The sequence below is a fragment of the Dryas octopetala genome, chromosome 5, assembly GCF_963921425.1.
Source record: "Dryas octopetala chromosome 5, drDryOcto1.1, whole genome shotgun sequence".
Lineage (NCBI taxonomy): Eukaryota > Viridiplantae > Streptophyta > Magnoliopsida > Rosales > Rosaceae > Dryas > Dryas octopetala.
In genome coordinates this window covers 10,227,264-10,240,675 of record NC_141370.1, presented here as the reverse complement: position 1 = coordinate 10,240,675, position 13,412 = coordinate 10,227,264, and positions in this window count along the sequence as shown.

The window sequence follows — 13,412 nt, the reverse complement described above, 5'->3', positions numbered from 1 at the left end:
CAGGGTCGCGAAAGATCCGGACTAGCGGAAATTGGAAAGAATTTGTTAGGGTTTGTTTGTTTTCAGCTCTCTCTCTCTCTCTCTCTCTCTGTAACTTTATGACTGTTTTTTTTTTACCAAAATGGCCTTCCCATCTTATCACTACTACTCCAAAGTCCAAACACTTGTCTTACATGCAGCTTTACTTATTAGTCTATGTAAGTATGTAACTCACACTCAGATCTGGTCCACTTGCTTCTCTTGTAGTCTCATGGACTCACTCAACCCCCAAATTTCAAATTCTTTTTTAACACTTGCTAGCTAGCTCCTTGGGAATTCAATTTTTACTTTTTCTATTTAAAAAAAATATATTTTTTAACTTTAATTACAATTTACAACTGATTAAACATCATTTTGGAAAACATTCAAAATTGTCAGTACATATAATTTATAGGTGATTTATCTAAAAAAATGTGATACCAACCACACAATATGTGGGTTCAAGTAGTCGAAAGACAAGATCTCGTATCTAGGTCATTAACTTTAAAAGTTTGACCCAAAAATTTGGAAATATCTGTTCGTCATATTAAGTTGTCTGACTAAACCAAATTAATGAAGTACCGGATCATAGAGGTTTTTCTCGTGACCCATAAAACTGATGATTTCACCTCTCATAACCACCAAATGTATAAAACTTAGGAATCTCCAACAATTAATGCTCTCTATTTTATTTAGATTTCTTTTGTTACATTCGATTCTATTCTAATCTTAATGTACCTTCCCTCACCACTTGAATTAATAAATTTTTAAAAAATAATTTTAGCTAACCAATGATGAACCCCAAACCTCCTCTTGTATACATGTCAGTAGCTTTTCAGTTGACTTTTTGTAACTTCCGTTAACGTCTTTAATTTCTGAAAAATATAACAAATGAGTTCTAACTTCTAAGTTCTAACTGCCTAAAGAGAGTTTCTTCCTCAATGGGTTTTTGATGCTTAAGTTAGAGATTGATTTATGAATAAATTCATCCAATCACTTCGGGAAAATAGCCTTACTCTTTAACTTGATCCTGCCGAGCTTTATAGTTCTTCATTGAAGAGTTAATCCCATGGAGAAACCACCTCTCCATTAGTGGAGCTCTATTATTTTTGACCTAGCTATTTAATGATTGAGTTAATCTTTAATTTGGGCTCGAGGCCTTTTGATATTTATTAATAAGCATAAATTTAATTTAGACACATAACTATATAAGCTATTTCAACGGAGTCCATAAACTTTCAAATATTTCAAATATACACTCGATTTATTATCTAAATTGAAAAATGAATTTCTGTCCATTGATTTGTTGAGAGATCAGTTAAATGACAGCTTGGCTTTTGCTGACCGAGATTACTTGACGACGTGGCGCTATCTCAACAAACATTTCCCGTCAAATGAGCGACACAGGCCCACAATTTAATAATAATAGAGAGAATGAGAGTTAATGGGCCCGTGTCAGGGGTTAGGTTGACCCGTGTCGCTCATTTCGCGGGAAATGAGCGACACGGGTCCACCTAACCCCTGACACAGGTCTACAAAGTCATCATCTTTTTCTCGCTCGTTGAACACAAGTGAGAGATTTATATTCGAATTTGGGGGAAACGTGATGTTTTTTGGAGACTAAATGGTTAGGAGAGCGTTCGACGAGCGAGAAAGAGGTGATGGGTGTGTGAGCCCGTGTCAAGTGGACATGTGTTGCTCATTTGGCGGGAAATGTATGCTGAGTTGGTGCCACGTCGTCAATTAATCCCCGTTAGCAAAAGTCAAGCTAATATTTAACTGATCTTTCAATAAATTAATGGACGGAATTTCATTTTTCAATTTACATAATAAATCAGGTGTATATTTGAAATATTTGAAAGTTCATGGACCCCGTTGAAATAGCTTATATAGTTATGTGTATAAATTAAATTTATGCCTTAAATAATATTGGGTTTTTATTCAAATAAACCACTGGGTATTAAATATGGCCCATCAACCAAATTTGAAATGATTAGTCTAACCATGATCCCAATTTTCACTGGCCATAATTTTTTTATTAAAAAGAAAAAGGTAAAATGTGCTTGAAAAATTATAGGGAATAATTAAAAAATAAAACTATTTAAAACTTTTTTTCTTAATTTTTCTCGGGAATTTTAGTCATTGTCCTAATTAAGTGCCAAACATTATTTAATTTGTCTCAATTTTATGCCCAAATATTATTTTGTCCTAATTTAATATATATAATGTGACCAGAGATGGAACTATAAATTTATCTAGAGGGGGCATCTTCAAACATCAATTATTATGTTAATAGACCACATGAGGTGGTAAAGAAATATGAACCATCTAATATTATTTTAAGAATTTATACCTCTTATACCCAACCCAACAATATAATATGATGGACTTAAAAACGATGTATAACAATCTCAATAGCACAAAAAATTTGGAAGCATTAAGTACTGATAAGTCACAAAAGAAGAGGCAAGAAAAGGAGTAAACTGTGCATATATTAACACAAATATTTGTTTTGACACATGATCGAGTGGGGGCATCTGCCCCTATGAATTGGGCCGTAGCTACCTCTGTCCCTGAACGTGGTCAAATAATACTAGCAGATTTGGTGTGCCTTGCACATATTTTATACTCATGACGCGAATATGGGTGGACTAATTAAAACTAAAGTATCCCTAGTTTTGACGTTATTTATTAGTATTATTTGATAAATGTCATATTTATTAATAAATTAAAATAAAATAAAAATTTAAACATTAAATTACGACAATTAATAATTTAAGTACCTATCGGACAAATGTTAGAGTTTAGATATCAAAATTGAAAATAACTTTATTTATTTTTTTGTGTAATTGATTTGAAGCACAAGTGCACAACGCATGCATTATGCATGTATCATTTTGCACACAAGTGCTGGTTGGCGCTACAGTTTTAAGAAGCATTGACATGCAATTCATTTTGTCTGATGAAGATGTAGACATACCCAAAGTGCTTCTTTTAGAAGTAGCTAGCTAGCCCGTCTTTAAGTGGTGGTCAAAGCAACAAGCAGGAAGTATATCCTGTAAATATAGATAGCTAGCCGGCCGGATAAGCACTTTTTTGCCGTGATTCTGTGAAAAGTGGAAAACAAGGCGCAGGGAAATCAGCTTTTTTGAGTTTCGATCGGCTGGAGGTTATGAAAGAAGTGCGCGAGACCAGTGACCAGGAAAACCGGAAACACCAAGCCCCATCATCAGGGGTTTTCTGCTCTGCCAATATTGAAGCTTCTCCCCAGCTTTTAAGGTAAGTGATTTTAATTGACAAATTAACATATATAATTAGCTAATAATGCTACCCTAACTGGACCACCAAAACCTATTAGCTACCCCAGTAAATCTCTCAACAATCCGTTATTGTTTCCAACCATCTTTCTTTTGTTAAATTTCTAAATTTTTTTTTTTAATATCTGTTGTGGGTTGTGGCTGGCAACAGTTTTAGCATTTTTTAATATTTAATTAGTTCATTACAGTAAAATTACTATCAACCAGTAACTTTCAGTCAATGACAAAAAAATTCAAATGTCTTTTTATGTCGGAAGAACTCTTGAGACTAGAGAGGTCTTTTTTTAAAAATAAAAATAAAAAATAGAGTTCATTAATATATAGATATTGGCATCTAATTTTATTAACCAAAACTACCTAAAGCCTCATTCTTCCTTTGCGGATCAACTACCACAAACTCATTCTTCATTTGCGAACACCAAAAATATAACATACAGACATATTCCAAAAATACCAGCATCAACGCATCACCAAAAAACAGAAACTGCAAATCCGCAACTCCAATAAACTGCAGTTTCAACTCTAATAAACTGCAGTTTCAACTTCAATAAACTGCAGTTTCAACTCCAATAAACTGCAGTTTATGCAGTTTCAGTTCACTTATAGTTTCAGAAAACTGCAGTTCCAGAAAATTGCAGTTCCAGAAACTGAACTAAACAAAAAAAATCAAAAACATACTATTGATGTAGAGGTTGGGATTTGAGAGGAGTTGAAGATGTGGAAGTTGGGATTTGGGAGGAGCTGAAGATGTGGAGGAAGAGAGGAGGGACTGGGTTTTGGTGGGTTTCGGCGGCACCCTAAACCCTAAACCCTTTCAGAAAACTGCAGTTCCAGAAAACTAAACTAAACAAAAAAAAATCAAGAACCTACTACTGATGTAGAGGTTGGGATTTGGGAGGAGTTGAAATGTGGAAGTTGGGATTTGAGAGGAGCTAAAGATGTGGAGGAAGAGAGAAGGGGCTGGGTTTTGGTGGGTTTCGGCGGCAGGGGGCGACGGTAGGGGGCGAGAGAGAGAGAGAGAGAGAGAGAGAGAGAGAGAGAGAGAGAGAGAGAGAGAGAGAGAGAGAGGGGTGGGCTGGTGGTCAACGCAGGTGGGGGATGGAGTTAATGATGGAGGAAATGAGAGAAAGGAAGAAGAAAAAAAAAGAAAGAGAAAGGAGAAGGAAAAAAGAAGAAGAAAGAGAAACGAAGGAGAGAGAAGAAAGAATGAGATCAGGGTGGATAGTGGGAAGTGTGGGTTGAATGCATTGATAATGTGGAGAAAGAAATCAAATGCAGTGGCCTAATTCTTAATAAAGTGGCCTAATTGTTACATTTTAATGATCATGGTATTACAGATTAAAAACAATAACTAGTATGTAGCTTAGGGTAATTAATTCTAAAAAATATTCCAATAATCATTAACTACTAGCCAAAACCAATCTTGTTAGTGTAAATTGAAACTAGGGAATTACATGTGAATTACACCCATGTATTGTATAACTTGTATTACATAAATAATATTTGTAATCAATTGACCAAACACTGTTCAATGCATACACGGTACACCCATCTCAACAAAAAAAAAATATATATATATATATATATATATAAGACGCATCTATGTCTATATCTATGTAGGGATGGAGCATGGAGCTAGAGTTTTGGACTGACTTATATATAGATGATGAACCGATTTACACAAACAAGAAGACTTTTGAGTTTTACATGTGGGGCCCTACACAAGCAAAATAGCAAAATAGTAGGTTTCAAACGTTTGTGTTTGATTTGTAAGTAAATGTGGGGCTCCGCATGCCCTCGTATATATACAGGTCTCTTTAAATAAAAGATTTTATAAATAATTTTATTTGTGAGATTTTTTATAGAGCTCATTTCATATAATATTTAAATGATCCGAACCGTTTATTTTTTAAATTTCTATTCAAAAATCATCCTTACAAAAAATTTTTCAGATAAAAAATTATTAGTCTATCTAACTTTGGTCAAACAAATAAACGAACCAAATATTTTTGACAAAACCGTTTATTTGTTTGATCAAAATTAGATAGACAAATTATTTTTGATTTGACTAATTTTTTGTAAGAATGATATATGAATAGAGATTTAAAAAATAGACGGTTCGAATTATTAAAAAACTACATAGAGTTGACTCATTCGCCTTATTCCAAAAATAAGCTTAAATGTGAGATCTCACACTTGAAGGGGCCTGTATATATATATATATTTATAGAGAGAGAGAGAGAGAGAGAGAGCTTCAGGTGTGCGATTTTATATTTAGGCTTATATGTGGGATTTCGCATGAGGCCTATTCCACATTGTATTTTGATAATCGAAACTGTCTATTTTTTTAGTTTCTATTGAAGGATCGTGCTTGCAAAAAATTAAGTTAATCGAAAATCATTTAACTGTTGATTAAATGATCACCATTCCAAGTATTTATCGAAAATATTTTGTTTGTCTATTTATTTGATCAAAGTATGATAAATTAATGATTTCTGATTTACTTAATTTTTTGAAATGATGATATTTAAATATAAATTTTAAAAATAAATAGTTCAGATTGTTCAAATATTATGTGGAGTGAGTACCACAATGGAATCTCATAAATATGAAATCTCACACTTAAAGCTCTCTATATAAATAAATATATACATATATATATAATATTATAGTGGTGATATTGCATGAGACGTACGTGGCCTCTCCCTGCGTTTGATTTGTTGAGAGCGAGAGGCCGAGTGGCTCGTGAGAGGGACACCTGCTTCTGGAGACACTGGAGTCATATGCATTAATTATATATGAGTTATGACTCATGACTAACCTTTCTTTCGTTTTCTTCTAAATAAACAAAAAAAGAAGAAAAAGATCGAAAAAATAAAAGAATATTTCTTTCGTTTTCAGAGACACTCTTTTGGCTGCTTTCAAGTAATTAAGTAACAGAGTGCAACTGTGCAAGTTCTTTCTATTTACAAATAATATGGACATGGAATGGGTAGTCATCCTCCTCCATCGCTATTTTGTTCTACCATAAAATATATAAACATTAAAGAGTACATATAAAGTATGTACATATAAATCAATGGAGATAATCGATCATGAGAGAAAATGAGGAAGAAAATTAATAAGATCATCAATCAAGGAATTAAGTACTGGAGGAGCAGATGTAGCTTCCAAGCCTTCCATGTGGTGCATTTTGGTATGCACTATGTATGAATATATGATCAACGGTACGTATTAGGCTATTAGCAAATAGGAGCAAGCAAAGAATTAAAGGTGGTCATGGCCCTGAACAGCAGCATGGGATCGAGAGGATGCAATATAGAAATTAGAGTATTCAAACTAAATAATTGACAGAAGCTAGGTAAAGAGGTCGATGACATTACATATTATAAGATAAAGTTTTACATTCTCAATGTGAGATATAGTACATATTCTTATGCTTTGTTTGGTTCACAAAATAGAGTTATTAATAAGAATCAAATTCCTATGCATTTTTCAAGAAGAAGAAAATGCAAGATGATCATTCTTATGTTTAGTAAAGCTAGGAAACTAACTAGAAAATATCTTTTTAATTATTTTCATTCCAAATTAGGTTTGTGAAAGAATAGAAAACAAAAATTGTTTGATTTTTTTCAATTATATCCTTATTTATATATATATATATATAAGAGATTAGGGAATGTAACATAATTGGTTTGTTCAATTGTTATTAGGAACAATTTGGTTTTGAGAAGTCGTACTTAATAATTTCCCATAGGAAAGGAAACTAAAAGTCTAAAACCTAAGTTGGTTAGAGGGTTTCAATTCCCTCCTTTTGGGCATCAATTTCCCATGAAACGTGAGTTATATATTTTTCTAATGTTGCACTTACCATACATGGTAACCAAACTGATTTCCAATTCCCAAGCCTCCATTCTGCAAGCCAAACAAGGTCTTAATATATCCCTGATGTGTCAGATTTATGGTGTGTTAAGCCAAACGTGTATATATATTGAGTGACGTGAGGGGTGTGGTCGTTGGGCTTAACATGTGTATTGTCCTCGCATTAATACCATACAGAAGTTAAAGCATTCAACTCAAAACTAATTAGCGCGATAATTAAAGAAACTTAAAATATTATATATTGTAACATAAGATGTAGAGGTCCAATACATTTCCGATATGAGATATTGTACTCTCAATATTGCAATTTGTGTTGGCATTAGAGGAATAAGAAATGATGCAGTAAAGAGTGGTGACACCCAAGAGTTGGCTCGACTATATATAACACTTGTACCATCATTAAGAGTATAATTTTGAATATTAATAATTGTATACATTGTATAATTGAGTGGATTTGTAACATATTAACATGCTATGTATTATTAATATTAACGCCACATATAATAATTTTTTAATTATTAGAAAAAATAAGACTTTGAAAATTAAATTACAAATAGAATGTTTGAGAACTAAAAAATAAAAACATAATTGTAGATCCAATTTGTACCACAAAGGAGTCAGCAATTTGGTCCAAAACCAAAGTTTGGCAGACCAAGTTGCAATTTTGTTTACATATATGCATGCTTGTTCATCATCCTTTTCAAACGGCATGTTACATCACACGTGGTGCACCAGACAAAAGGAATGTGAAAACTCCAAATATGTATATATTAGTAACATTGCATGCACATAAAGTACACGTCTCTCATTGGTCAAAAAAAAAGTACACGTCTCTCTTATCACCAAAAAAAAAAAAAGTACACGTCTCTCCAATCCATATTAATGGTTTTCTTTATGTACAATTCATAATAACAAAATCTTGCTATCCTCAACCATCATAATTAAACTACCAACATTGAGCCACGTAATACGACATGTGTCAATGTAGTGTGCATCATCAGTGCATATATGATATATCTCATGAAAAATATCTTTTATGGTATACTCGGACATGTTATATTATTTAATTAAAAATGATATGAAACAGCTCTCTAATCACATAGTTTGTAATTTGTAAAAATTATATCATCTAGACTAAATTAATCATTATTATTTTATAAATTTATATTACAAGGTTTACTTTTAAAATACAAAATATTATTCGTAATATGCTTTCTCACATATAATGTTACTTAAGTCAAACATGCAAGGAGTACATGCAATGGTTGGCATGATATGTGTATTATTCACTTTAATAGCATAGAGAAACTGGGTCATCCAATTCAAGACTGTCGAATTGAATATGTGGAGCGAGCTAAAAATTGTTAGATAAAGTTTTACCTTTTTTATGGAGGATATTACCCTCTTAAATGTTTATTTTACCAAAATATTTTATCATACAAATACTGAAATACGTACACTTTTTTAACACTTAAATCGATTTTGACGGATTTCTTTTTCCCTATTAAACATAGACGAAATCTACCCTTTGATCACCATCTTCTACTTTATCTGTGTTGTACCAGTTGCAAATAATTGAATGGCTAATGAGTAATGATGATGATCATCGTTCTTATCTTAGGCTTCTCCCTTTCCTTTATTAAAGATCTTGATAGACTCGTGCAATCACTACTTTTGACCTTTGACCAAAAAGCACGTGCGCGGCATCTTTTCTTTCAAAATATATCTCGCTGATTTCGGTGACGCACGTGCACTTCCCTGTCCCCAACCCCGACATGTATTAACTTAACATAATCATGCCTTAGATGTTAAAACTTTCTTTTTCAATTTTTCACTGACAAAATTAAATTCTTTTTTATTATTTTCACCATTATTTTATTCAAATATTTAATTACGTAATTGCCCATTGGTTCTTCTGCAATATGGTAATCGATTATTATACTTCCACGTTAATTGGGTGGGTATGCTTGGAAATTTGGTTTGTTGTGACTGTGTGGAAGTTTTTCTAAGTTTCTAACACATTGCTGACATGAATTGAGGATCGCGCCTACTTTACACATAATGTAAGACCAAGTTATAATGAGAAACAAAAGATTTAGGCATCCTTAAGATATCATTCATCACTTTGGTATCACACTGCAAATTATATCATGGCTATTTTTTTCCTTTCCCTTTTAGTACCATCTTCTGTTAAATAACCTTTTGATAGTGACACTTGTTACTTTTAGTTTTTATTTGAGTTATTTGGTCTACTGATTAAACATTCAAATTAAAAGGGAATGCTATTGGGCCTTGGGCCCACATACTTACCAAAAAAAAGATGTTATTTGCACTACTCCTTTGTACTCTTGAACTCCTCTAGCCTCTAGGAGAGTAATGTAGTTTGTGTTAGACAACTACTTATACAGGTATACTGAATCCAAAAAACTTTTTGTAAGGAATGAGATCACAATTATATATTGAATTAACTAACCTCTTTTTTTTTTTTTTTTTTTTCCTATACCACAATCCTATCTTGTACAGGAGAGGCAAATTAATACAAAATATATAGAAGCAGCTCCACTTAACTGATTAACATGATAAATGATAAGTAGGAGATGAGGATCTGAGGTTTTGAAAGCAAGACCTCCTCGAACAAAGTTATGATATTATTAAATAGAGGAATGCCAATTACACTCTTTTCTCTTGTCTATCTTGCAGTTTAGTATCATAATTGGAACCATTCACTTTATGGATCACTATTTAAAGATTTATCTTTACATAAAATTAATCAAATCATGAATTGTTTAGTAATTTAACTGTTATCAAATAAATAAACGGTAAATTCAACAATTACCAAAACCGTCTATTTATTTAGTAATAATTTGATAAATAAATAATTTTCAATTTGGTTAATTTTTTACATAAATAATCTAAAAAATGAGTAATTTTGATTATGAGACTACGCTATAAAATGGGCAAGAAAAGAGCAAATACATAAAGAGAATACACAAAAAGAAAACAACTAGCTCGCATTCCTCTATTAAATAAGCACCAAACCAAAAGATTTAAACTTTTAGAGAGAAATGAGTTAACATTAATGCATATCAAACTTGCTAACAATTTGCACTTCTCTTGAAGCATCGTTTTGAGAGTCGACTACCTCCCTCCATCTCCCACTTGCCTACCCTCCCTCTCACCTGCCTCCAACCTCCATCAAACTCACCTCTTTCTATCTCCCTCCCTCCCTCATTTTCTCTTTTTTTTTTTTCTTTCTCTTTTTCTGTTTGAGCTTTCCTTCACCCTCTTGTGGTGTTTTGTTTGAGCTATATGTTCAGATCTAGAGGTATTGCATCCTCTTTTTTCTTTCTCTGTGCTTCTCTGATCTTCTTTTCTCCCCTCATCTCATAGTTCTTACTCTATCCCATTTTGTTCTTGCCTTTGTTCCCTTATCAAAACCTTCCCTGATCTCACACCCTTGTTGGAATCATTTGTGCTTTCCTTGCTTAGAGTTGGTGGACCATGGTAGCATCCGTAACTACCACTTTAAAACGATGTTTCGCTCCCCAATCAGATTATGTGCAGGTGGAGACTCCTCTATTTTCCTCAATTCCTTTATGTAGCACTTCGGTTCTCTTGTCTCTCTTTGGTGGTTGTGGGTCTTGCTTGGTTTGCTTTGCCTCAATGATGGAGATGGCTGATGTTTTTGGACTAGGGCTGTGCTTTGATGGTGGAACCTGCTTCTCTTTCAGGATTTTGGTTTGGCTAGGGTTCATGCAAATGCTTTTGGGAATTTTGTGTTTTGATCATTTTGATCTTTGTACTTTTTCTGTTTTGTGTTTGTTGGGCTTGGGCCTTTATGATTGTAATATTTTGCCTTTTGAGCTTTTTTAATGAAATATTACTTTATGACAAAAAAAAAAGATGAGTGCATATATTATTTTTTTAATCAATATTTTAAATTAATTATTTCATACGTAACATATATATCAAACTAAAGGAAATTATAGATTTGGTCTACTTATTTTATACCTAGTTTAATTTTAGTCTATGATTTTTTTTAAGTTCTGTTTTGGTCCAATAATTATTCCACTCGTTCAATAAAGGTCTAGTCCGAAAATTTCAGTTTTGAAGTTTATGATTTTAAATCTTTTGGGTTGTGTTTTTTACAATTATAATTGAAGTATACGTTATATTTCATCATTTTTTAGTCATATGAACCAAATTGGAGTATTAGAATCAAAGAGAATTGAAGTTGGGTGAAGTTTGAAAAATCTAAAAATTTTTTGGGAAAAATTGTCTAAGTTCTGTTTCGGGTACCCTACTTTGAGGTTAATTATCTTGAGTTTTAGAACTTCAATTTAAATAATCTTTGTATGGTTGTAAATATGAGATGCATAACTTTAAAACATGTATATGTTTGTTGAATTTGAGTGATATTTGATAAAGTAAAATGTGGGCTAAATTTGAGAAAACAAATATGAACCTTTATTGAATAAATAGAACAATTAGTAAATCAAAAAAGAATTTAAAAAAGATCGTAAACCAAAATTGAATTAGCTATAAAATAAGTGAACTAAATTTATAATTTCCTCTGTCAAATTAGATGACAAATGAACATTTCTGTAGCAGCCTACCTAAGTTCCTCTTTTTGTTTGAAGTACCTTTTACAATTTACATCATGGAAGTTTAGAGTTCAGCGTAAGCATATATAGTTATATATATAGAGAGAGGATGAATGAATGAAGAACGATTTGATTTTCTCATCTGTGTCGAGCTATCAAGTTTCAGCTAACTTTCTGGACAAGTCCTTACAAGTTACAACATTGCATGTATTGGGATTGCGTTTGGTCTGCTTTTAGATTTGGACAGTAATCATGACACATTCAAAGTTGAATGCAACTTGCAAGAATACCATAAATGAACCCAAGCCCACTGACCAAGTGACCAGTAGAAGGGCAAAACAAATCACTGGCTATATAGGCTCTAACTAGCGAAAGCCCATTGGCCATATAAAAGTGTGCCACTGGCCCATTTTCTCATTCCAAGTGGATATTGACAATTCTAACCGTCATAAAAGAAGAGAGGAAAGATGACAAAATATATTAATATTTTAAAGGACAATGCTTGGGTCCTATGGTCAATCAAATGAGTTCCATCATGAGAGAGAAGTGAGAGTTCAAATGGTGGACTTTATCAGGGTTCATTTGATTGGCCATGAAGATAAAGTTGGTCCTCAAACATGAGGACCCAAGCATTGCTCTATTTTAAATATTTGTATCATAGATGTAACTAAACTTTTTAATGTTAAATCAATATGCATACTTGTTTAACAAATCACAACTATTTTTCTTGTATAATTGTTGATGCTCAAAAATGGTAAAGCAGTCAACGTCGAGTCGAACCACGTGGGCCCGTTGCCCCACCATTGAGTGGATAACACGTCGAAGTAGGGTAGGAATGGGTAGCTGGGTCCAACTGGTGAGTAATGAGAGAGAATGATATCCAAAGCACTATGCGCAAGTACACAAAAGTGAGTGGGAAGGGCACCGGTGTGGTACCAGCCAAAGCTCCTCCGACGCTCAAGTCAGTGGGTCAGAGAATCTGTGAGCAGAGTGAGTGAATAGTATAATATTGATTGAATTGTCTTTTTGTGACAAGAAAGTACCTCTTTTATAGTACTTTTGGAAGAGTGTCAACCAATCCGGTGATGACACGTGTCCCTTGTAATGACTCGCACTGTAAGAGCGCCACATGTCACCTGTCTCGAGGATCCGAGTGAGTTGACACGGGTCAGGGCCTAGGAGGCTTGAGCTTGGGAGGCCGGAACCTAGGAGGTCATGACCTAGGGGCCGGAGCCTATGAGGCCGGAGCCTAGGAGGTCAAGGCCTAGGAGGCCGGAGCTTAAGGGGTCGGAGCCTATGAGGCCGGAGCCTAGGAGATCAGGGGCTAGGAGCCCGAGAAGGGCTTAGCCTTTGGGCCTAGGAAGTCGATGCCTAGGAGGGGCTTAGCTTTTGGGCCTAGACCCAAACGACATGTTGTTAAGCCTTGTGTGACTTGTCGTTATGCCCAGATGATTCATCATACGAACAGAAGTCCCCCAAGTTTCCGAGCAAAAGATACTTCTTGGTTGGGAACTTTGTACACAAAAAAGTCCGAGCAGAACGACAAGTAACCACATACTTGTTCCTGCTTAAGATACTGTCCAGAAGTCCC